Source organism: Heterodontus francisci, unplaced genomic scaffold, assembly GCF_036365525.1.
Source record: "Heterodontus francisci isolate sHetFra1 unplaced genomic scaffold, sHetFra1.hap1 HAP1_SCAFFOLD_50, whole genome shotgun sequence".
In the NCBI taxonomy this organism is placed as follows: domain Eukaryota; kingdom Metazoa; phylum Chordata; class Chondrichthyes; order Heterodontiformes; family Heterodontidae; genus Heterodontus; species Heterodontus francisci.
The window spans coordinates 6,232,484-6,258,198 of NW_027140867.1; positions in this window are offsets into that span (position 1 = coordinate 6,232,484).

Below are 25,715 nucleotides of genomic sequence, written 5' to 3' on the forward strand. Positions count from 1 at the left end.
CTTTGTTACTTGGTGTCAGTGTATGTCTTTGTTACTTGGTGTCATTGTGTGTCTGTGTTACTGGGTATCAGTGTATGTCTTTGTGACTTGGTATCAGGGTAACCATCAAGAAGATCACCCCCCTCAAATCTAAATCGGGGGACATAATCACTGACCAACGCAAACAGATGGACAGCTGGGTTGAGCACTACCTAGAACTGTACTCCAGGGAGAATGCTGTCACTGAGACTGCCCTCAATGCAGCCCAGCCTCTACCAGTCATGGATGAGCTGGACATACTGCCAACTAAATCGGAACTCGGTGATGCCATTGATTCCCTAGCCAGCGGAAAAGCCCCTGGAAAGGACAGCATTACCCCTGAAATAATCAAGAGTGCCAAGCCTGCTATACTCTCAGCACTACATGAACTGCTATGCCTGTGCTGGGACGAGGGAGCAGTACCCCAGGACATGCGCGATGCCAACATCATCACCCTCTATAAAAACAAAGGTGACCGCGGTGACTGCAACAACTACCGTGGAATATCCCTGCTCAGCATAGTGGGGAAAGTCTTTGCTCGAGTCGCTCTGAACAGGCTCCAGAAGCTGGCCGAGCGCGTCTACCCTGAGGCACAGTGTGGCTTTCGTGCAGAGAGATCGACTATTGACATGCTGTTCTCCCTTCGTCAGATACAGGAGAAATGCCGTGAACAACAGATGCCCCTCTACATTGCTTTCATTGATCTCACCAAAGCCTTTGACCTCGTCAGCAGACGTGGTCTCTTCAGACTACTAGAAAAGATCGGATGTCCACCAAAGCTACTAAGTATCATCACCTCATTCCATGACAATATGAAAGGCACAATTCAACATGGTGGCTCCTCATCAGAGCCCTTTCCTATCCTGAGTGGTGTGAAACAGGGCTGTGTTCTCGCACCCACACTTTTTGGGATTTTCTTCTCCCTGCTGCATTCACATGCGTTCAAATCCTCTGAAGAAGGAATTTTCCTCCACACAAGATCAGGGGGCAGGTTGTTCAACCTTGCCCGTCTAAGAGCGAAGTCCAAAGTACGGAAAGTCCTCATCAGAGAACTCCTCTTTGCTGACGATGCTGCTTTAACATCTCACACTGAAGAATGCCTGCAGAGACTCATCGACAGGTTTGCGTCTGCCTGCAATGAATTTGGCCTTACCATCAGCCTCAAGAAAACGAACATCATGGGGCAGGATGTCAGAAATGCTCCATCCATCAATATTGGCGACCACGCTCTGGAATAGGTTCAAGAGTTCACCTACCTAGGCTCAACTATCACCAGTAACCTGTCTCTAGATGCAGAAATCAACAAGCGTATGGGTAAGGCTTCCACTGCTATGTTCAGACTGGCCAAGAGAGTGTGGGAAAATGGCGCACTGACACGGAACACAAAAGTCCGAGTGTATCAGGCCTGTGTCCTCAGTACCTTGCTCTACGGCAGCGAGGCCTGGACAACGTATGCCAGCCAAGAGCGACGTCTCAATTCATTCCATCTTCGCTGCCTTCGGAGAATACTTGGCATCAGGTGGCAGGACTATATCTCCAACACAGAAGTCCTTGAAGCGGCCAACATCCCCAGCTTATACACACTACTGAGTCAGCGGCGCTTGAGATGGCTTGGCCATGTGAGCCGCATGGAAGATGGCAGGATCCCCAAAGACACATTGTACAGCGAGCTCGCCACTGGTATCAGACCCATCGGCTGTCCATGTCTCCGTTATAAAGACGTCTGCAAACGCGACATGAAATCGTGTGACATTGATCACAAGTCGTGGGAGTCAGTTGCCAGCATTCGCCAGAGCTGGCGGGCAGCCATAAAGACAGGGCTAAATTGTGGCGAGTCGAAGAGACTTAGTAGTTGGCAGGAAAAAAGACAGAGGCGCAAGGGGAGAGCCAACTGTGCAACAGCCCCAACAAACAACTTTATCTGCAGCACCTGTGGAAGAGCCTGTCACTCCAGAATTGGCCTTTATAGCCACTCCAGGCGCTGCTTCACAAACCACTGACCACCTCCAGGCGCGTATACATTGTCTCTCGAGATAAGGAGGCCCAAAAGATCAGGGTATGTCATTATTACTGGGTGTCAGTGTGTGTCTGTGTTACTGGGTATCAGTGTATGTCTTTGTGACTTGGTAGCAGTGCATGTCTGTGTTACTGGGTATCAGTGTATGTCTTTGTGACTTGGTATCAGTGTATGTCTTTGTGACTTTGTGTCACTGTATATCTTTGTTACTGGGTGTCAGTGTGTGTCTTTGTGACTTGGTGTCAGTGTATGTCTGTGTTACTGTTTATTAGTGTTTCTCTGTGTTACTGGGTGTCAGTGTCTGTTTGTTTGTGTTACTGGGTGTCAGTGTATGTCTTTGTTACTTGGTGTAACTGTGTTTCTGTATTATTGGGTATCAGTGTCTGTCTTTGTTACTTGGTGTAAGTGTGTGTCTTTGTTACTTGGTGTAATTGTATGCCTTTGTTACTTGGTGTCAGTGTATGCCTGTGTTACTTGGTGTCAGTGTGTGTCTTTGTTACTTGGTGTCAGTGTATGTCTGTGTTAGTTGTTGTAAGTGTGTGTCTTTGTTACTTGGTGTAAGTGTATGTCTTTGTTACTTGGTGTCTGTGTATGTCTTTGTTACTTGGTGTCGGTGTGTGTATGTGTTACTGGGTATCAGTGTATGTCTTTGTGACTTGGTATCAGAGTATGTCTTTGTTCCTGGGTGTCAGTGTGTGTCTGTGTTACTGGGTATCAGTGTACGTCTTTGTGACTTGGTATCAGTGTATGTCTTTGTGACATGGTATCAGTGTATATCTTTGTTACTGGGTGTCAGTGTGTGTCTGTGTTACTGGGTATCAGTGTATGTCTTTGTGACTTGGTATCAGTGTATGTCTTTGTTAATGGGTGTCAGTGTGTGTCTGTGTTACTGGGTATCCGTGTATGTCTTTGTTAATTTGTGTCAGTGTCTGTCAAAATACTTGGTGCAATTGTCTGTCTTTGTTACTTGGTGTAAGTGTATGTCTTTGTTACTTGGTGTAACTGTATGTCTTTGTTACTTGGTGTCAGTGTGTGTCTGTGTTACTGGGTGTCAGTGTGTGTCTGTGTTACTGGGTATCAGTGTATGTCTTTGTGACTTGGTGTCAGTGTATGTCTTTGTTACTGGGTGTCAGTGTGTGTCTTTGTGACTTGGTGTCAGTGTATGTCTGTGTTACTGTTTATTAGTGTTTCTCTGTGTTACTGGGTGTCAGTGTGTGTTTGTTTGTGTTACTGGGTGTCAGTGTATGTCTTTGTTATTTGGTGTAAGTGTGTGTCTGTGTTACTGGTTATCAGTGTCTGTCTTTGTTACTTGGTGTAAGTGTGTGTCTTTGTTACTTGGTGTAATTGTATTTCTTTGTTACTTGGTGTCAGTGTATATCTGTGTTACTTGGTGTAAGTGTATGTCTTTGTTACTTGGTGTAAGTGTGTGTCTGTGTTACTTGGTATCAGTGTATGTCTGTTTTACTTGGTGTAAGTGTGTGTCTTTGTTACATGGTGTATGTGTATGACTGTGTTACTGGGTGTCAATGTATGTCTTTGTTACTTGGTGTCAGTGTATGTCTTTGTTACTTGGTGTCAGTGTGTGTCTGTGTTACTGGGTGTCAGTGTGTGTCTGTGTTACTGGGTATCAGTGTATGTCTTTGCGACTTGGTATCAGTGTATGTCTTTGTTACTGGGTGTCAGTGTTTGTCTTTCTGACTTGGTGTCAGTGTATGACTTTGTTACTGGGTGTCAGTGTGTGTCTTTGTGACTTGGTGTCAGTGTATGTCTGTGTTACTGTTTATTCGTGTTTCTCTCTGTTACTGGGTGTCAGTGTGTGTTTGTTTGTGTTACTGGGTGTCAGTGTATGTCTTTGTTACTTGGTGTAACTGTGTGTCTGTGTTACTGGTTATCAGTGTCTGTCTTTGTTACTTGGTGTAAGTGTGTGTCTTTGTTAGTTGGTGCAATTGTATGTCTTTGTTACTTGGTGTCAGTGTATGTCTGTGTTACTTGGTGTAAGTGTATGTCTTTGTTACTTGGTGTAAGTGTGTGTCTGTGTTACTTGGTGGAAGTGTGCGTCTTTGTTCCTTGGTATCAGTGTATGTCTTTGTTACTTGGTGTCAGTGTATGTCTGTGTTCGTTGGTGGAAGTGTGTGTCTGTGTTACTGGGTATCAGTGTATGTTTTTGTGACTTGGTATCATTCTATGTCTTTGTTACTGGTGTCAGTGTGTGTCTTTGTGACTTGGTGTCAGTGTATGTCTTTGTTACTTGGTGTAAGTGTGTGTCTGTGTTACTGGGTATCAGTGTATGTCTTTGTTACTTGGTGTCAGTGTATGTCAAAATACTTGGTGTAAGTGTATGTCTTTGTTACTTGGTGTAATTGTCTGTCTTTGTTACTTGTTGTAAGTGTATGTGTTTGTTACTTGGTGTCAGTGTATGTCTTTGTTACTTGGTGTCAGTGTGTGTCTGTGTTACTGGGTATCAGTGTATGTCTTTGTGACTTGGTATCAGTGTCTGTCTTTGTTACCTGGTGTCAGTGTATGTCTTTGTTACTGGGTGTCAGTGTGTGAATGTGTTACTTGGTGTCAGTGTATGTCTTTGTTACTGTTTATTAGTGTTTCTCTGTGTTACTGGGTGTCTGCATGTGTTTGATTGTGTTGCTGGGTGACAGTGTATGTCTTTGTTAATTGGTGTAATTGTGTCTGTGTTACTGGGTATCAGTGTCTGTCTTTGTTACTTGGTGTAAGTGTGTGTCTTTGTTACTTGGTGTAATTGTATGTCTTTGTTACTTGGTGTCAGTGTATGTCTGTGTTACTTGGTGTTAGTGTATGTCTTTGTTACTTGGTGTAAGTGTGTGTCTGTGTTACTTGGTGTAAGTGTGTGTCTGTGTTACTGGGTGTCTTTGCATCTCTTTGTTACTTGGGGTCAGTGTATATCTGTGTTACTTGGTGTAAGTGTGTGTCTTTGTTACTTGGTGTAATTGTATGTCTTTGTTACTTGGTGTCAGTGTATGTCTGTGTTACATGGTGTAAGTGTATGTCTTTGTTACTGGGTGTAATTGTGTGTCTACGTTACTTGGTGTAAGTGTGTGTCTGTGTTCCTGGGTATCAGTGTATGTCCGTGTTACTGGGTGTCAGTGTATGTCTGTGTTACTTGGTGTCAGTGTGTGTCTGTGTTACTGGGTGTCAGTGTGTGTCTGTGTTACTGGGTATCAGTGTATGTCTTTGCGACTTGGTATCAGTGTATGTCTTTGTTACTGGGTGTCAGTGTGTGTCTTTCTGACTTGGTGTCAGTGTATGTCTTTGTTACTGGGTGTCAGTGTGTGTCTTTGTGACTTGGTGTCAGTGTATGTCTGTGTTACTGTTTATTCGTGTTTCTCTCTGTTACTGGGTGTCAGTGTGTGTTTGTTTGTGTTACTGGGTGTCAGTGTATGTCTTTGTTACTTGGTGTAACTGTGTGTCTGTGTTACTGGTTATCAGTGTCTGTCTTTGTTACTTGGTGTAAGTGTGTGTCTTTGTTAGTTGGTGCAATTGTATGTCTTTGTTACTTGGTGTCAGTGTATGTCTGTGTTACTTGGTGTAAGTGTATGTCTTTGTTACTTGGTGTAAGTGTGTGTCTGTGTTACTTGGTGGAAGTGTGCGTCTTTGTTCCTTGGTATCAGTGTATGTCTTTGTTACTTGGTGTCAGTGTATGTCTGTGTTCGTTGGTGGAAGTGTGTGTCTGTGTTACTGGGTATCAGTGTATGTTTTTGTGACTTGGTATCATTCTATGTCTTTGTTACTGGGTGTCAGTGTGTGTCTTTGTGACTTGGTGTCAGTGTATGTCTTTGTTACTTGGTGTAAGTGTGTGTCTGTGTTACTGGGTATCAGTGTATGTCTTTGTTACTTGGTGTCAGTGTATGTCAAAATACTTGGTGTAAGTGTATGTCTTTGTTACTTGGTGTAATTGTCTGTCTTTGTTACTTGTTGTAAGTGTATGTGTTTGTTACTTGGTGTCAGTGTATGTCTTTGTTACTTGGTGTCAGTGTGTGTCTGTGTTACTGGGTATCAGTGTATGTCTTTGTGACTTGGTATCAGTGTCTGTCTTTGTTACCTGGTGTCAGTGTATGTCTTTGTTACTGGGTGTCAGTGTGTGAATGTGTTACTTGGTGTCAGTGTATGTCTTTGTTACTGTTTATTAGTGTTTCTCTGTGTTACTGGGTGTCTGTATGTGTTTGATTGTGTTGCTGGGTGACAGTGTATGTCTTTGTTAATTGGTGTAATTGTGTCTGTGTTACTGGGTATCAGTGTCTGTCTTTGTTACTTGGTGTAAGTGTGTGTCTTTGTTACTTGGTGTAATTGTATGTCTTTGTTACTTGGTGTCAGTGTATGTCTGTGTTACTTGGTGTTAGTGTATGTCTTTGTTACTTGGTGTAAGTGTGTGTCTGTGTTACTTGGTGTAAGTGTGTGTCTGTGTTACTGGGTGTCTTTGCATCTCTTTGTTACTTGGGGTCAGTGTATATCTGTGTTACTTGGTGTAAGTGTGTGTCTTTGTTACTTGGTGTAATTGTATGTCTTTCTTACTTGGTGTCAGTGTATGTCTGTGTTACATGGTGTAAGTGTATGTCTTTGTTACTGGGTGTAATTGTGTGTCTACGTTACTTGGTGTAAGTGTGTGTCTGTGTTCCTGGGTATCAGTGTATGTCCGTGTTACTGGGTGTCAGTGTATGTCTGTGTTACTTGGTGTAAGTGTGTGTCTGTGTTGCTGGGTATCAGTGTATGACTTTGTTACTTGGTGTCAGTGTATGTCCGTGTTGCTTTGTGTAAGTGTGTGTCTGTGTTACTGGGTGTCAGTGTGTGTCTGAGTTACTTGGTGTAAGTGTGTGTCTTTGTTCCTTGGAGTCCGTGTGTGTCTGTGTTACTTGGTGTCAATGTATGTCTTTGTTACTGGGTGTCAGTGTATGTCTTTGTTACTTGGTGTAAGTGTGTGTCTGTGTTACTGGGTATCAGTGTCTGTCTTTGTTACTTGGTGTAAGTGTGTGTCTGTGTTACTGGGTATCAGTGTATGTCTTTGTTACTTGGTGACAGTGTATGTATGTGTTGCTTGGTGTAAGTGTGTTACTGTGTTACTTGGTATCTGTGTATGTCTTTGTGACTTTGTATCAGTGTATGTCTTTGAAACTGGGTGTCAGTGTGTGTCTTTGTGAAGTCGTGTCAGTGTATGTCTTTGTTACTTGGTGTAAGTGTGTGTCTGTGTTACTGGGTATCAGTGTATGTCTTTGTTACTTGGTGTCAGTGTCTGTCAAAATACTTGGTGTAACTGTATGTCTTTGTTACTTGGTGTAATTGTCTGTCTTTGTTACTTGGTGTAAGTGTATGTCTTTGTTACTTGGTGTAAGTGTGGGTCTTTGTTACTTGTTGTATGTGTATGTCTTTGTTACTTTGTGTCCGTGTATGTCTTTGTTACTCGGTGTCAGTGTGTGTCTGTGTTACTGGGTGTCAGTGTGTGTCTGTGTTACTGGGTATCAGTGTATGTCTTCGTGACTTGGTTTCAGTGTATGTCTTTTTTACTGGGTGTCAGTGTGTGTCTGTGTTCCTGGGTATCAGTGTATGTCTTTGTGACTTGGTGTCAGTGTATGTCTTTGTTACTGGGTGTCAGTGTGTGTCTTTGTGACTTGGTGTCATTGTATGACTGTGTTACTGTTTATTAGTGTTTCTCTATGTTACTGGGTGTCAGTGTGTGTTTGTTTGTGTTACTGGGTGTCAGTGTATGTCTTTGTTACTTGGTGTAAGTGTGTGTCTGTGTTACTGGGTATCAGAGTCTGTCTTTGTTACTTGGTGTAAGTGTGTGTCTTTGTTAATTGGTGTAATTGTATGTCTTTGTGACTTGGTGTCAGTGTATGTCTGTGTTACTTGGTGTAAGTGTGTGTCTGTGTTACTTGTTGTAAGTGTGTGTCTGTGTTCCTGGGTATCAGTGTATGTCTTTGTTACTTGGTGTCAGTGTATGTCTCTGTTAGTTGGTGTAAGTGTGTGTCTGTGTTACTGGGTATCAGTCTATGTGTTTGTTACTTGGTGTCAGTGGATGTCTGTGTTACTGGGTGTCAGTGTGTGTCTGTGTTACTTGGTGTAAGTGTGTGTCTTTGTTACTTGGTGTCCGTGTGTGTCTGTGTTACTGGGTGTCAGTGCATGTCTTTGTTACTTGGTGTCAGTGAATATCTGTGTTACTTGGTGTAAGTGTGTGTCTTTGTTACTTGGTGTAATTGTATGTCTTTGTTACTTGGTTTCAGTGTATGTCTGTGTTACTTGGTTTCAGTGTATGCATTTGTTACTTGGTGTAAGTGTGTGTCTGTGTTACTTGGTGTAAGTGTGTGTCTGTGTTCCTGGGTATCAGTGTGTGTCTTTGTTACTTGGTGTCAGTGTATGTCTGTGTTACTTGGTGTAAGTGTGTGTCTGTGTTACTGGGTATCAGTGTATACCTTTGCTACTTGGTGTCAGTGTATGTCTGTGTAGCTTGGTGTAAGTGTGTGTCTGTGTTACTGGGTGTCAGTGTGTGTCTGTGTTACTTGGTGTAAGTGTGTGTCTTTGTTACTTGGTGTCCGTGTGTGTCTGTGTTACTGGGTGTCATTGTATGTCTTTGTTACTGGGTGTCAGTGTATGTCTTTGTTACTTGGTGTCAGTGTGTGTCTGTGTTACTGGGTATCAGTGCCTGTCTTTGTTATTTGGTGTAAGTGTGTGTCTGTGTTGCTGGGTATCAGTGTATGTCTTTGTGACTTGGTATCAGTCTATGTCTTTGTTATTGGGTGTCAGTGTGTATCTTTGTTACTTGGTGTAAGTGTGTGTCTGTGTTACTTGGTGGAAGTGTGCGTCTTTGTTCCTTGGTATCAGTGTATGTCTTTGTTACTTAGTGTAAGTATATGTCTTTGTAACTTTGTGTCAGTGTATGTCTTTGTTACTTGGTGCCATTGTATGTCTGTGTTACTTGGTGTAAGTGTGTGTCTTTGTTACTTGGTGTAATTGTATGTCTTTGTTACTTGGTGTCTGTGTATGTCTTTGTTACTTGGTGTCAGTGTGTGTCTGTGTTACTGGGTATCAGTGTATGACTGTGTTACTTGGTGTAAGTGTGTGTCTTTGTTACTGGGTATCAGTGTATGTCTTTGTTACTTGGTGTCAGTGTATGTCAAAATACTTGGTGTAAGTGTACGTCTTTGTTACTTGGTGTAATTGTCTGTCTTTGTTACTTTGTGTAAGTGTATGTCTTTGTTACTTGGTGTCAGTGTATGTCTTTCTTACTTGGTGTCAGTGCATGTCTGTGTTAGTTGGTGTAAGTGTGTGTCTTTGTTACTTGGTGGAAGTGTATGTCTTTGTTACTTGGTGTCAGTGCATGTATTTGTTACTTGGTGTCAGTGTGTGTCTGTGTTACTGGGTATCAGTGTATGTCTTTGTGACTTGGTATCAGTGTATATCTTTGTTACTGGGTGTCAGTGTGTGTCGGTGTTTCTGGGTATCAGTGTATGTCTTTGTGACTTGGTATCAGTGTATGTCTTTGTTACTGGGTGTCAGTGTGTGTCTGTGTTCCTGGGTATCAGTGTATGTCTTTGTGACTTAGTATCAGTGTATGTCTTTGTTACTGGGTGTCAGTGTGTGTCTTTGTGTCTTGGTGTCAGTGTATGTCATTGTTACTGTTTATTAGTGTTTCTCTGTGTTACTGGGTGTCAGTGTGTGTTTGTTTGTGTTACTGGGTGTCAGTGTATGTCTTTGTTACTTGGTGTAAGTGTGTGTCTGTGTTACTGGTTATCAGTGTTTGTCTTTGTTACTTAGTGTAATTGTGTGTGTTTGTTACTTGGTGTAATTGTATGTGTTTGTTACTTGGTGTAAGTGTGCGTCTGTGTTACTTGGTGTAAATGTGTGTCTTTCTTCCTTGGTATCAGTGTATGTCTTTGTTACTTGGTGTCAGTGTATGTCTGTGTTAGTTGGTGCAAGTGTGTGTCTGTGTTACTGGGTATCTGTGTATGTCTTTGTTACTTGGTGTCAGTGTATGTCTGTGTTACTTGGTGTAAGTGTGTGTCTGTGTTACTGGGTATCAGTGTTTGTCTTTGTGACTTGGTATCAGTCTATGTCTTTGTTACTGGGTGTCAGTGTGTGTCTTTGTGACTTGGTGTCAGTGTATGTCTTTGTTACTTGGTGTAAGTGTGTGTCTGTGTTAATGGGTATCGGTGTATGTCTTTGTTACTTGGTGTCAGTGGATGTCAAAATACTTGGTGTAAGTGTATGTCTGTGTGCCTGGATATCAGTGTATGTCTTTGTTACTTGGTGTCAGTGTATGTCTGCGTTACTTGGTGTAAGTGTGTGTCTGTGTGCCTGGATATCAGTGTATGTCTTTGTTACTTGGTGTCAGTGTATGTCTGTGTTGCTTGGTGTAAGTGTGTGTCTGTGTTAATGGGTGTCAGTGTGTGTCTGTGTTAATTGGTGTAACTGTGTGTCTTTGTTACTTGGTGTCCGTGTGTGTCTCTGTTACTGGGTGTCAGTGTATGTCTTTGTTACTGGGTGTCAGTGTATGTCTTTGTTACTTGGTGTAATTGTGTCTCTGTGTGACTGGGTATCAGTGTCTGTCTTTGTTACTTGGTGTAAGTGTGTGTCTGTGTTACTGGGTATGTGTGTGTCTTTGTTACTTGGTGTCAGTGTATGTCTGTGTTACTTGGTGTAAGTGTGTGTCTGTGTTAATGGGTATCAGTGTATGTCTTTGTTACTTGGTATTAGTGTATGTCTTTGTTACTGGGTGTCAGTGTGTCTTTGTGACTTAATGTCAGTGTATGTCTTTGTTACTTGGTGTAAGTGTGTGTCTGTGTTACCGGGTATCAGTGTATGTATTTTTTACTTGGTGTCAGTGTATGTCAAAATAATTGGTATAAGTGTATGTCTTTGTTACTTGGAGTAATTGTCTGTCTTTGTTGCTTGGTGTAAGTGCATGTCTTTGTAACTTGGTGTCAGTGTCTGTCTTTGTTACTTGGTGTCAGTGTATGTCTCTGTTACTGGGTATCAGTGTATGTCTGTGTTACTTGGTGTCAGTGTAGTCTTTGTTACTTGGTGTAAGTGTGTGTCTGTGTTACTTGGTGTAAGTGTGTGTCTGTGTTCCTGGGTATCAGTGTCTGTCTTTGTTACTTTGTTTCAGAGTATGTCTGTGTTACTTGGTGTAAGTGCGTGTCTGTGTTACTGGGTATCATTGTCTGTCTTTGTTACTGGGTGGCAGTGTGTGTCTTTGTGACTTGGTGTCAGTGTATGTCTGTGTTACTGGGTATCAGTGAATGTCTGTGTTCCTGTGGGTCAGTGTATGTCTGTGTTACTTGGTGTCAGTGTATGTCTTTGTTACTTGGTGTAAGTCTGTGTCTGTGTTACTGGGTATCAGTGTTTGTCTTTGTTACTTGGTGTAAGTGTATCTCTTTGTTACTTGGTGTCAGTGTATGTGTTTGTGACTTGGTGTCATTGTATGTCTTAGTTACTGGGTGTCAGTGCATGTCTTTGTTACTTGGTGCAAGTGTATGTCTTTGTTACTTGTTGTCAGTTTGTGTCTGTCTGACTGGGGATCAGTGCATGTCTGTGTTACTGTGTATGAGTGCGTGTTACTGGGTGTCTGTGTGTGTCTGTGACTCCAGCTGTCAGTATTTCGTTTAGTTTCGAGATACAGCACTGAAACAGGCCCTTCGGCCCACCGAGTCTGTGCCGACCATCAACCAGCCATTTATACTAATCCTACACGAATCCCATATTCCAATGACATCCCCACCGGTCCCGATATTTTTTCCCTGCCACCTACCTATACTGGGGGCAATTTATGATGGCCAATTAAACTACCAACCTGCAAGTCTTTGGCATGTGGGAGGAAACCGGAGCACCCGGAGGAAACCCAATCAGACGCAGGGAGAACTTGCAAACTCCGCACAGGCAGTGCCCAGAATCGAAACCGGATCCCTGGAGCTGAGAGGCTGCAGTGCTAACCACTGCGCCACTGTGCCGCCCACTGTGTATCTGTGTCACTTGTTGTCAGTGTGTGTCTCTGCTACTGGGTGTCAGTGTGTTTGTTTGTCTTACTGGCTGTCAGTGTGTGTCTGTGTTACTTGGTGTAAGTGTGTGTCTTTGTTACTTGATGTCCGTGTGTGTCTGTCTTACTGGGTGTCAGTGCATGTCATTGTTACTTGATGTAAGTGTGTGTCTGTGTTGCTGGGAATTAGTGTGTGTTTTTGTTACTTGGTGTAAGTGTGTGTCTGTGTTACTGGGTATCAGTGTATTTCATGTTACTGGGTATCAGTGTATGTCTTTGTGACTTGGTGACAGTGTATGTCTTTGTCACTGGGTGTCTGTGTGTGTCTTTGTGACTTGGTGTCAGTGTATGTCTTTGTTACTTGGTGTAAGTGTGTGTCTGTGTTACTGGGTTTCAGTGTATTTCTTTGTTACTTGGTGTCAGTGTATGTCTCTGTTACTGGGTGTCAGTGTGCATCTTTGTGACTTGGTGTCAGTGTATGTCTTTGTTACTTGGTGTAATTGTGTCTCTGTGTGACTGGGTATCAGTGTCTGTCTTTGTTACTTGGTGTAAGTGTGTGTCTGTGTTACTGGGTATGTGTGTGTCTTTGTTACTTGGTGTCAGTGTATGTCTGTGTTACTTGGTGTAAGTGTGTGTCTGTGTTAATGGGTATCAGTGTATGTCTTTGTTACTTGGTATTAGTGTATGTCTTTGTTACTGGGTGTCAGTGTGTCTTTGTGACTTAATGTCAGTGTATGTCTTTGTTACTTGGTGTAAGTGTGTGTCTGTGTTACCGGGTATCAGTGTATGTATTTTTTACTTGGTGTCAGTGTATGTCAAAATAATTGGTATAAGTGTATGTCTTTGTTACTTGGAGTAATTGTCTGTCTTTGTTGCTTGGTGTAAGTGCATGTCTTTGTAACTTGGTGTCAGTGTCTGTCTTTGTTACTTGGTGTCAGTGTATGTCTGTGTTACTGGGTATCAGTGTATGTCTGTGTTACTTGGTGTCAGTGTAGTCTTTGTTACTTGGTGTAAGTGTGTGTCTGTGTTACTTGGTGTAAGTGTGAGTCTGTGTTCCTGGGTATCAGTGTCTGTCTTTGTTACTTTGTTTCAGAGTATGTCTGTGTTACTTGGTGTAAGTGCGTGTCTGTGTTTCTGGGTATCATTGTCTGTCTTTGTTACTGGGTGGCAGTGTGTGTCTTTGTGACTTGGTGTCAGTGTATGTCTGTGTTACTGGGTATCAGTGAATGTCTGTGTTCCTGTGGGTCAGTGTATGTCTGTGTTACTTGGTGTCAGTGTATGTCTTTGTTACTTGGTGTAAGTCTGTGTCTGTGTTACTGGGTATCAGTGTTTGTCTTTGTTACTTGGTGTAAGTGTATCTCTTTGTTACTTGGTGTCAGTGTATGTGTTTGTGACTTGGTGTCATTGTATGTCTTAGTTACTGGGTGTCAGTGCATGTCTTTGTTACTTGGTGCAAGTGTATGTCTTTGTTACTTGTTGTCAGTTTGTGTCTGTCTGACTGGGGATCAGTGCATGTCTGTGTTACTGTGTATGAGTGCGTGTTACTGGGTGTCTGTGTGTGTCTGTGACTCCAGCTGTCAGTATTTCGTTTAGTTTCGAGATACAGCACTGAAACAGGCCCTTCGGCCCACCGAGTCTGTGCCGACCATCAACCAGCCATTTATACTAATCCTGCACGAATCCCATATTCCAATGACATCCCCACCGGTCCCGATATTTTTTCCCTGCCACCTACCTATACTGGGGGCAACTTATGATGGCCAATTAAACTACCAACCTGCAAGTCTTTGGCATGTGGGAGGAAACCGGAGCACCCGGAGGAAACCCAATCAGACGCAGGGAGAACTTGCAAACTCCGCACAGGCAGTGCCCAGAATCGAAACCGGATCCCTGGAGCTGAGAGGCTGCAGTGCTAACCACTGCGCCACTGTGCCGCCCACTGTGTATCTGTGTCACTTGTTGTCAGTGTGTGTCTCTGCTACTGGGTGTCAGTGTGTTTGTTTGTCTTACTGGCTGTCAGTGTGTGTCTGTGTTACTTGGTGTAAGTGTGTGTCTTTGTTACTTGATGTCCGTGTGTGTCTGTCTTACTGGGTGTCAGTGCATGTCATTGTTACTTGATGTAAGTGTGTGTCTGTGTTGCTGGGAATTAGTGTGTGTTTTTGTTACTTGGTGTAAGTGTGTGTCTGTGTTACTGGGTATCAGTGTATTTCATGTTACTGGGTATCAGTGTATGTCTTTGTGACTTGGTGACAGTGTATGTCTTTGTCACTGGGTGTCTGTGTGTGTCTTTGTGACTTGGTGTCAGTGTATGTCTTTGTTACTTGGTGTAAGTGTGTGTCTGTGTTACTGGGTTTCAGTGTATTTCTTTGTTACTTGGTGTCAGTGTATGTCTCTGTTACTGGGTGTCAGTGTGCATCTTTGTGACTTGGTGTCAGTGTATGTCTTTGTTACTTGGTGTAAGTGTGCGTCTGTGTTACTGGGTATCAGTGTATGTCTTTGTTACTTGGTGTAATTTTCTGTCTTTGTTACTTGGTGTAAGTGTATGACTTTGTTACTTGGTGTCAGTGTATGTCTTTGTTACTTGGTGTCAGTGTGTGTCTGTGTTACTGGGCATCAGTGTATGTATTTGTGATTTGGTATCAGTGCATGTCTTTGTTACTTGGAGTCAGTGTATGTCTGTGTTCCTTGGTGTAAGTGTATGATGTCATTGTGACTTGGTGTCAGTGTATGTCTTTGTTACTTGGTGTCAGTGTGTGTCTGTGTTACTGGGTATCAGTGTATGTCTTTGTTACTTGGTGTCAGTGTAAGTTTGTTACTGGGTGTCAGTGTGTGTCTTTGTGACTTGGTGTCAGTGTATGTCTTTGTTACTTGGTGTAAGTGTGTGTCTGTGTTACTGGGTATCAGTGTATGTCTTTGTTACTTGGTGTCAGTGTATGTCAAAATACATGGTGTAAGTGTATGTCTTTGTGACTTGGTGTAATTGACTGTCTTTGTTACTTGGTGTAATTGTGTGTCTTTGTTACTTGGTGTCAGTGTATGTCTGTGTTCCTTGGTGTAAGTGTGTGTCTTTGTTAATTGGTGTAAGTGTATGTCTTTGTTACTTGGTGTCAGTGTATGTCTTTGTTACTTGGTGTCAGTGTGTGTCTGTGTTACTGGGTATCAGTGAATGTGTTCGTGACTTGGTGTCAGTGTATGTCTTTCTAACTTGGTGTCAGTGTGTGTCAGTGTTACTGGGCATCAGTGTATGTCTTTGTGACTTGGTATCAGTGTATGTCTTTGTTACTTGGAGTCAGTGTATGTCTTTGTAACTGGGTGTCAGTGTGTGTCTTTGTGACTTGGTGTCAGTGTATGTCTTTGTTTCTTGGTGTCAGTGTGTGTCTGTGTTCCTGGGTGTCAGTGTGTTTGTTTGTCTGACTGGCTGTCAGTGTGTGTCTGTGTTACCTGGTGTAAGTGTGTGTCTTTGTTACTTGGTGTAAGTGTGTGTCTGTGTTACTGGGTATCAGTGTATGTCTTTGTTACTTGGTGTCAGTGTATGTCAAAATACTTGGTGTAAGTGTATGTCTTTGTTTCTTCGTGTCCGTGTATGTCTTTGTTACTTGGTGTCAGTGTGTGTCTCTGTTACTGATTATCAGTGTATGTCTTTGTTACTTGGTGTCAGTGTATGTCAAAATACTTGGTGTAATTGTCTGTCTTTGTGTCTTGGTGTTAAAGTGTGTCTTTGTAACTTGGTGGCAATGTATGTCTGTGTTCCTTGGTGTAAGTGTGTGTCTTTATTTCTTGGTGTAAGTGTATGTCTTTGTTACTTGGTGTCAGTGTATGTCTTTGTCACTTGGTGTCAGTGTGTGTCTGTGATACTGGGTATCAGTGTATGTCTTTGTTACTTGGTGTCAGTGCATGTCTTTCTTACAGGGTGTCAGTGTGTGTCTTTGTGAATTGGTGTCAGTGTCTGTGTTTGTGACTTGTTGTCAGTGTATGTCTGTGTTCCTGGGGGTCAGTGTATGTCTGTGTTACTTGGTGTCAGTGTATGTCTTTGTTACTTGGTGTAAGTCTGTGTCTGTGTTACTGGGTATCAGTGTTTGTCTTTGTTACTTGGTGTAAGTGTATCTCTTTGTTACTTGGTGTCAGTGTATGTGTTTGTGACTTGGTGTCATTGTATGTCTTAGTTACTGGGTGTCAGTGCATGTCTTTGTTACTTGGTGCAAGTGTATGTCTTTGTTACTTGTTGTCAGTTTGTGTCTGTCTGACTGGGGATCAGTGCATGTCTTTGTTACTGTGTATCAGTGCGTGTTACTGGGTGTCTGTGTGTGTCTGTGACTCCAGGTGTCAGTATTTCGTTTAGTTTCGAGATACAGCACTGAAACAGGCCCTTCGGCCCACCGAGTCTGTGCCGACCATCAACCAACCATTTATACTAATCCTACACGTATCCCATATTCCAATGACATCCCCACCGGTCCCGATATTTTTCCCTGCCACCTACCTATACTGGGGGCAATTTATGATGGCCAATTAACCTACCAACCTGCAAGTCTTTGGCATGTGGGAGGAAACCGGAGCACCAGGAGGAAACCCAATCAGACACAGGGAGAACTTGCAAACTCCGCACAGGCAGTACCCAGAATCGAAACCGGATCCCTGGAGCTGTGAGGCTGCAGTGCTAACCACTGCGCCACTGTGCCGCCCACTGTGTATCTGTGTCACTTGTTGCCAGTGTGTGTCTCTGCTACTGGGTGTCAGTGTGTTTGTTTGTCTTACTGGCTGTCAGTGTGTGTCTGTGTTACTTGGTGTAAGTGTGTGTCTTTGTTACTTGATGTCCGTGTGTGTCTGTGTTACTGGGTGTCAGTGCATGTCATTGTTACTTGATGTAAGTGTGTGTCTGTGTTACTGGGAATTAGTGTGTGTCTTTGTTACTTGGTGTAAGTGTGTGTCTGTGTTACTGGGTATCAGTGTATTTCTTTATTACTTGGTATCAGTGTATGTCTTTGTTACTTGGTGTAAGTGTGTGTCTGTGTTACTGGAAATTAGTGTGTGTCTTTGTGCCTGGGTATCAGTGTATGTCTTTGTGACTTAGTGTCAGTGTATGTCTTTGTTACTGGGTGTCAGTGTGTGTCTTTGTGACTTGGTGTCAGTGTATGTCTTTGTTACTTGGTGTAAGTGTGTGTCTGTGTTACCTGGTATCAGTGTATTTCTTTGTTACTTGGTGTCAGTGTATGTCTCTGTTACTGGGTGTCAGTGTGCGTCTTTGTGACTTGGTGTCAGTGTATGTCTTTGTTACTTGGTGTAAGTGTGCGTCTGTGATACTGGGTATCAGTGTATGTCTTTGTTACTTGGTGTCAGCGTATGTCAAAATACTTGGTGTAAGTGTATGTCTTTGTTACTTGGTGTAACTGTCTGTCTTTGTTACTTGGTGTAATTGTGTGCCTTTGTTACTTGGTGTCAGTGTATGTCTTTGTTCCTTGGTGTAAGTGTGTGTCTTTGTTACTTGGTGTAAGTGTATGTCTTTGTTACTTGGTGTCAGTGTATGTCTTTGTTACTTGGTGTCAGTGTGTGTCTGTGTTACTGGGTATCAGTGAATGTGTTTGTGACTTGGTATCAGTGTATGTCTTTGTTACTTGGTGTCAGTGTAAGTTTTTGTAACTGGGTGTCAGTGTGTGTCTTTGTGACTTGGTGTCAGTGTATGTCTTTTTTACTTGGTGTAAGTGTGTGTCTGTGTTACTGGGTATCAGTGTATGTCTTTGTTTCTTGGTGTCAGTGTGTGTCTGTGTTCCTGGGTGTCAGTGTGTTTGTTTGTCTGACGGGCTGTCAGTGTGTGTCTGTGTTACTTGGTGTAAGTGTGTGACTTTGTTACTTGGTGGAAGTGTGTGTCTGTGTTACTTGGTATCAGTGTATGTCTTTGTTACTTGGTGTCAGTGTATGTCAAAATACTTGGTGTAAGTGTATGTCTTTGTTTCTTGGTGTCCGTGTATGTCTTTGTTACTTGGTGTCAGTGTATGTCTTTGTTACTTGGTGTCAGTGTATGTCAAAATACTTGGTGTAATTGTCTGTCTTTGTTACTTGGTGTTAGTGTCTGTCTTTGTAACTTGGTGTCAGTGTATGTCTGTGTTCCTTGGTGTAAGTGTGTGTCTTTGTTTCTTGGTGTAAGTGTATGTCTTTGTTACTTGGTGTCAGTGTATGTCTTTGTTACTTGGTGTCAGTGTGTGTCTGTGATACTGGGTATCAGTGTATGTCTTTGTTACTTGGTGTCAGTGTATGTCTTTCTTACAGGGTGTCAGTGTGTGTCTTTGTGAATTGGTGTCAGTGTATGTGTTTGTGACTTGTTGTCAGTGGATGTCTTTGTTACTCGGTGTCAGTGTATGTCTTTGTTACTTGGTGTCAGTGTATGTCAAAATACTCGGTGTAATTGTCTGTCTTTGTTACCTGGTGACAGTGCATATCTTTGATACTTGGTGCAAGTGTCTGTCTGTGTTACTGGGTATCAGTGTATGTCTGTGTTCCTGGGGGTCAGTGTATGTCTGTGTTACTTGGTGTCAGTGTATGTCTTTGTTACTTGGTGTACGTCTGTGTCTGTGTTACTGGGTATCAGTGTTTGTCTTTGTTACTTGGTGTAAGTGTATCTCTTTGTTACTTGGTGTCAGTGTATGTGTTTGTGACTTGGTGTCATTGTATGTCTTAGTTACTGGGTGTCAGTGCATGTCTTTGTTACTTGGTGCAAGTGTATGTCTTTGTTACTTGTTGTCAGTTTGTGTCTGTCTGACTGGGGATCAGTGCATGTCTGTGTTACTGTGTATCAGTGCGTGTTACTGGGTGTCTGTGTGTGTCTGTGACTCCAGCTGTCAGTATTTCGTTTCGTTTCGAGATACAACACTGAAACAGGCCCTTCGGCCCACCGAGTCTGTGCCGACCATCAACCAACCATTTATACTAATCCTACACGAATCCCATATTCCAATGACATCCCCACCGGTCCCGATATTTTTCCCTGCCACCTACCTATACTGGGGGCAATTTATGATGGCCAATTAACCTACCAACCTGCAAGTCTTTGGCATGTGGGAGGAAACCGGAGCACCCGGAGGAAACCCAATCAGACACAGGGAGAACTTGCAAACTCCGCACAGGCAGTACCCAGAATCGAAACCGGATCCCTGGAGCTGTGAGGCTGCAGTGCTAACCACTGCGCCACTGTGCCGCCCACTGTGTATCTGTGTCACTTGTTGTCAGTGTGTGTCCATGCTACTGGGTGTCAGTGTGTTTGTTTGTCTTACTGGCTGTCAGTGTGTGTCTGTGTTACTTGGTGTAAGTGTGTGTCTTTGTTACTTGATGTCCGTGTGTGTCTGTGTTACTGGGAATTAGTGTGTGTCTTTGTTACTTGGTGTAAGTGTGTGTCTGTGTTACTGTGTATCAGTGTATTTCTTTGTTACTGGCTATCAGTGTATGTCTTTGTGACTTGGTGTCAGTGTATGTCTTTGTCACTGGGTGTCAGTGTGTGTCTTTGTTACTTCGTGTCAGTGTATGTGTTTGTGACTTGTTGTCAGTGGATGTCTTTGTTACTGGGTGGCAGTGTTTGTCTTTGTTACTTGGTGTAAGTGTATGTCAAAATACTTGGTGTAAGTGTATGTCTGTGTTACTTGGTGTAAGTGTATGTCTTTGTTACTTGGTGTAAGTGTGCGTCTGTGATACTGGGTATCAGTGTATGTCTTTGTTACTGGGTATCAGTGTATGTCTTTGTTACTGGGTGTCAGTGTGCGTCTTTGTGACTTGGTGTCAATGTATGTCTTTGTTACTTGGTGTCAGAGTGTGTCTGTGTTACTGGGTATCAGTGTATGTCTTTGTGACTTGGTGTTAGTGTATGTCTTTGTTACTTGGTGTAAGTGTGTATCTGTGTTACTGGGTATCAGTGTATTTCTTTGTTACTTGGTGTCAGTGTGTGTCTGTGTTACTGGGCATCAGTGTATGTCTTTGTGACTTTGTATCAGTGTATGTCTTTGTTACTTGGAATCAGTGTAAGTCTTTGTTACTGGGTGTCAGTGTGTGTCTTTGTGACTTGGTGTCAGTATATGTCTTTGTTATTTGGTGTAAGTGTGTGTCTGTGTTACTGGGTATCAGTGTATGTCTTTGTTACTTGGTGTCAGTGTATGTCATAATACTTGGTGTCAGTGTATGTCTTTGATACTTGATGTAATTGTCTGTCTTTGTTACTTGGTGTAAGTGTGTGTCTGTGTTCCTTGGTGTAAGTGTATGTCTTTGTTACTTGGTGTCAGTGTATGTCTTTGTTACTTGGTGTCAGTGTATGTGTTTGTGACTTGGTGTCATTGTCTGTCTTAGTTACTGGGTGTCAGTGCATGTCTTTGTTACTTGGTGCAAGTGTATGTCAAAATACGTGGTGTAAGTGTATGTCTTTGTTACTTGGTGTAATTGTCTGTCTTTGTTTCTTGGTTTAAGTATGTGTCTTTGTTACTTGGTGGAAGTGTATGTCTTTGTTACTTGTTGTCGGTTTGTGTCTGTCTTACTGGGGATCAGTGTATGTCTGTGTTACTGTGTATCAGTGCGTGTTACTGGGTGTCAATGTGTGTCTGTGACTCCAGGTGTCAGTATTTAGTTTAGTTTAGAGATACAGCACTGCAACAGGCCCTTCGGCCCACCGAGTCTGGTCCGACCATCAACCAACCATTTATACTAATCCTACACGAACCCCATATTCCAATAACATCCCCACCGGTCCACATATTTTTCCCTACCACCTACCTATACTGGGGGCAATTTATGATGGCCAATTAACCTACCAACCTGCAAGTCTTTGGCATGTGGGAGGAAACCGGAGCACCCGGAGGAAACCCACGCAGACACAGGGAGATCTTGCAAACTCCGCACAGGCAGTACCCAGAATCGAACCCGGGTCCCTGGAGCTGTGATGCTGCATTGCTCACCACTGCGCCAGTGTGCCGCCCAGTGTGTACCTGTGTTACTTGTTGTCAGTGTGTGTCTCTGCTACTGGGTGTCAGTGTGTTTGTTTGTCTTACTGGCTGTCAGTGTGTGTCTGTGTTACTTGGTGTAAGTGTGTGTCTTTGTTACTTGGTGTCCGTGTGTGTCTGTGTTACTGGGTGTCAGTGCATGTCATTGTTACTTGGTGTAAGTGTGTGTCTGTGTTACTGGGAATTAGTGTGTGTCTTTGTGCCTGGGTATCAGTGTATGTCTTTGTGACTTAGTGTCAGTGTATGTCTTTGTTACTGGGTGTAAGTGTATGTCTTTGTTACTGCGTGTCAGTGTATGTCTTTGTTACTTGGTGTAAGTGTGTGTCTGTGTTACTGGGTATCAGTGTATTTCTTTGTTACTTGGTGTCAGTGTATGTCTCTGTTACTGGGTGTCAGTGTGCGTCTTTGTGACTTGGTGTCAGTGTATGTCTTTGTTACTTGGTGTAAGTGTGCGTCTGTGTTACTGTGTATCAGTGTATGTCTTTGTTACTTGGTGTCAGCGTATGTCAAAATACTTGGTGTAAGTGTATGTCTTTGTTACTTGGTGTAATTGTCTGTCTTTGTTACTTGGTGTAAGTGTGTGTCTTTGTTACTTGATGTCAGTGCATGTCTGTGTTCCTTGGTGTAAGTGTGTGTCTTTGTTACTTGGTGTAAGTGTATGTCTTTGTTACTTGGTGTCAGTGTATGTGTTTGTGACTTGTTGTCAGTGGATGTCTTTGTTACTGGGTGTCAGTGTTTGTCTTTGTTACTTGGTGTAAGTGGATGTCAAAATACTTGGTGTAAGTGAATGTCTGTGTTACTTGGTGTAAGTGTATGTCTTTGTTACTTGGTGTAAGTGTATGTCTTTGTTACTTGGTGTCAGTGTATGTCTTTTTTACTTGGTGTCAGTGTGTGTCTGTGTTACTGGGCATCAGTGTATGTCTTTGTGACTTGGTATCAGTGTATGTCTTTGTTACTTGGTGTCAGTGTATGTCTGTGTTCCTTGGTGTAAGTGTGTGTCTTTGTTACTTGGTGTAAGTGTATGTCTTTGTTACTTGGTGTCAGTGTATGTCTTTGTTACTTGGTGTAAGTGTGTGTCTGTGTTACAGGGTATCAGTTTATGTCTTTGTTACTTGGTGTCAGTGTGTGTCATAATACTTGGTGTCAGTGTATGCCTTTGATACTTGGTGTAATTGTCTGTCTTTGTTACTTGGTGTAAGTGTGTGTCTGTGTTCCTTGGTGTAAGTGTATGTCTTTGTTACTTGGTGTAAGTGTATGTCTTTGTTACTTGGTGTCAGATTGTGTCTGTGTTCCTGGGTATCAGTGTATGACTTTGTGACTTGGTGTCAGTGTATGTCTTTGTTACTGGCTGTCAGTGTGTGTCTTTGTGACTTGGTGTCAGTGTATGTCTTTGTTACTTGGTGTAAGTGTGTGTATGTGATACTGGGTATCAGTGTATGTCTTTGTTACTTGGTGTCAGTGTATGTGTTTGTGACTTGTTGTCAGTGGATGTCTTTGTTACTGGGTGTCAGTGTTTGTCTTTGTTACTTGGTGTAAGTGTATGTCAAAATACTTGGTGTAAGTGTATGTCTGTGTTACTTGGTGTAAGTGTATGTCTTTGTTACTTGGTGTAAGTGTGCGTCTGTGTTACTGGGTATCAGTGTATGTCTTTGTTACTGGGTATCAGTGTATGTCTTTGTGACTTGGTGTCAGTGTATGTCTTTGTTACTGGGTGTCCGTTTGTGTCTTTGTGACTTGGTGTCAGTGTATGTCTTTGTTACTTGGTGTCAGTGTGTGTCTGTGATACTGGGTATCAGTGTATGACTTTGTTACTTGGTGTCAGTGTATGTCTGCGTTACGTGGTGTAAGTGTATGTCTTTGTTACTTGGTGTCAGTGTATGTCTTTGTGTCTTGTTGTCAGTGGATGTCTTTGTTATTGGTTGTCAGTGTATGACTATGTTACTTGGTGTAAGTGTATTCCAAAATACTTGCTGTAAGTTTATGTCTGTGTTACTATGTGTAAGTTTATGTCTTTGTTACTTGGTGTATGTGTGCGTCTGTGTTACTGGGTATCAGTGAATGTCTTTGTTACTGGCTATCAGTGTATGTCTTTGTGACTTGGGGTCAGTGTATGTCTTTGTTACTGGGTGTCAGTGGGTGTCTTTGTCACTTGGTGTCATTGTATGTCTTTGTTACTTGTTGTAATTGTGTGTCTGTGATACTGGGTATCAGTGTATGTCTTTGTTACTTGGTGTCAGTGTATGTCTGTGTTAGTTGGTGTCAGTGTGTGTCTGTGTTACTGGGTATCAGTGTATGTCTTTGTTACTTTGTGTCAGTGTATGTTTGTTACTGGGTGTCAGTGTGTGTCATTGTGACTTGGTGTCAGTGTATGTCTTTGTTAGTTGGTGTCAGTGTGTGTCTGTGTTACTGGGTATCAGTTTATGTCTTTGTTACTTTGTTTCAGTGTAAGTTTGTTACTGGGTGTCAGTGTGTGTCTTTGTGACTTGGTGTCAGTGTATGTCTTTGTTACTTGGTGTAAGTGTGTGTCTGTGTTACTGGGTATCAGTGTATGTCTTTGTTACTTGGTGTCAGTGTATGTCAAAATACATGGTGTAAGTGTATGTCTTTGTTACTTGGTGTAATTGTCTGTTTTTGTTACTTGGTGTAATTGTGTGTCTTTGTTACTTGGTGTCAGTGTATGTCTGTGTTCCTTGGTGTAAGTGTGTGTCTTTGTTACTTGGTGTAAGTGTATGTCTTTGTTACTTGGTGTCAGTGTATGTCTTTGTTACTTGGTGACAGTGTATGTCTGTGTTACTGGGTATCAGTGTATGTCTTTGTTTCTTGGTGTCAGTGTGTGTCTGTGTTCCTGGGTGTCAGTGTGTTTGTTTGTCTCACTGGCTGTCAGTGTGTGTCTTTGTTACTTGGTGTAAGTGTGTGTCTTTGTTACTTGGTGTCCGTTTGTGTCTGTGTTACTGGCTGTCAGTGCATGACTTTGTTACTGGGTGTCAGTGTGCGTCTTTGTGACTTGGTGTCAGTGTATGTCTTTGTTACTTGGTGTAAGTGTGTGTCTATGTTACTGGGTATCAGTGTATGTCTTTGTGACTTGGTGTCAGTGTATGTCTTTGTTACTGGGTGTCAGTGTGTGTCTTTGTGAATTGTTGTCAGTGTGTGTCTTTGTTACTTGGTGTCAGTGTGTGTCTGTGTTACTGGGTGTCATAGAATGTCTTTGTTACTTGGTGTCAATGTGTGTCTTTGTGACTTGCTGTCAGTGTATGTCTGTGTTACGGTGGGTCAGTGTGTGTCTGTGTTACTGGACATCAGTGTATTTCTTTGTTACTTGGTGTCAGTGTATGTCTCTGTTATTGGGTGTCATTGTGTGTCTTTGTGACTTGGTGTCAGTGTATGTCTTTGTTACTTGGTGAAAGTGTGCGTCTGAGTTTCTGGGTATCAGTGTATGTCTTTGTTACTTGGTGTCAGTGTATGTCAAAATACTTGGTGTAAGTGTATGTCTTTGTTACTTGGTGTAAGTGTGTGTCTGTGTTACTGGTTATCAGTGTATGTCTTTGTTACTTGGTGTAAGTGTGTGTCTGTGTTACTGGGTATCAGTGTATGTCTTTGTTACTTGGTGTCAGTGTATGTCTGTGTTACTTGGTGCAAGTGTGTGTCTTTGTTACTAGTTGTAAGTGTATGTCTTTGTTACTTGGTGTCCTTGTGTGTCTGTGTTACTGGGTGTCAGTTTATGTCTTTGTTACTTGGTGTCAGTGTATGTCTTTGTTACTTGGCGTCATTGTATGCCTGTGTTACTTGACGTAAGTGTGTGTCTTTGTTACTTGGTGTAAGTGTATGTCTTTGTTACTTGGTATCAGTGTCTGTCTTTGTTACTTGGTGTAAGTGTGTGTCTGTGTTAATTGGTGTAAGTGTATGTCTTTGTTAAATGGTGCAAGTGTATGTCAAAATACTTGGTGCAAGTGTATGTCTTTGTTACTTGGTGTCAGTGTGTGTCTGTGTTACTGGGTATCAGTGTATGTCTTTGTTACTGGGTATCAATGTATGTCTTTGTGACTTGGTGTCAGTGTAAGTCTTTGTTACAGGGTGTCAGTGTGTGTCTTTGTGACTTGCTGTCAGTGTATGTCTTTGTTACATGGTGTAAGTGTGTGTCTGTGTTACTGGGTATCAGTGTATGTCTTTGTTACTTGGTGTCAGTGTCTGTCATTGTTACTGGGTGTCAGTGTGCGTCTTTGTGACTTGGTGTCAGTGTATGTCTTTGTTACTTGGTGTAAGTGAGTGTCTGTGTTGCTGGGTATCAGTGTATGTCTTTGTTACTTGATGTCAGTGTATGTCTGTGTTCTTTTGTGTAAGTGTGTGTCTTTGTTACTTGGTGTAAGTGTATTTCTTTGTTGCTTGGTGTCAGTGTATGTCTTTGTTGCTGGGTGTCAGTGTGTGTCTGTGTTACTGGGTATCAGTGTATGTCTTTGTGACTTGGTATCAGTGTATGTCTTTGTTACTGGGTGTCAGTGTGTGTCTGTGTTACTGGGTATCAGTGTATGTCTTTGTGACTTGGTATCAGTGTATGTCTTTGTTACTGGGTGTCAGTGTGTGTCTGTGTTATTGGGTATCAGTGTATGTCTTTGTGACTTGGTATCAGTGTATGTCTTTGTGACTTGGTGTCAGTGTATGTCTTTGTTGCTGGGTGTCAGTGTGTGTCTTTGTGAATTGTTGTCAGTGTATGTCTTTC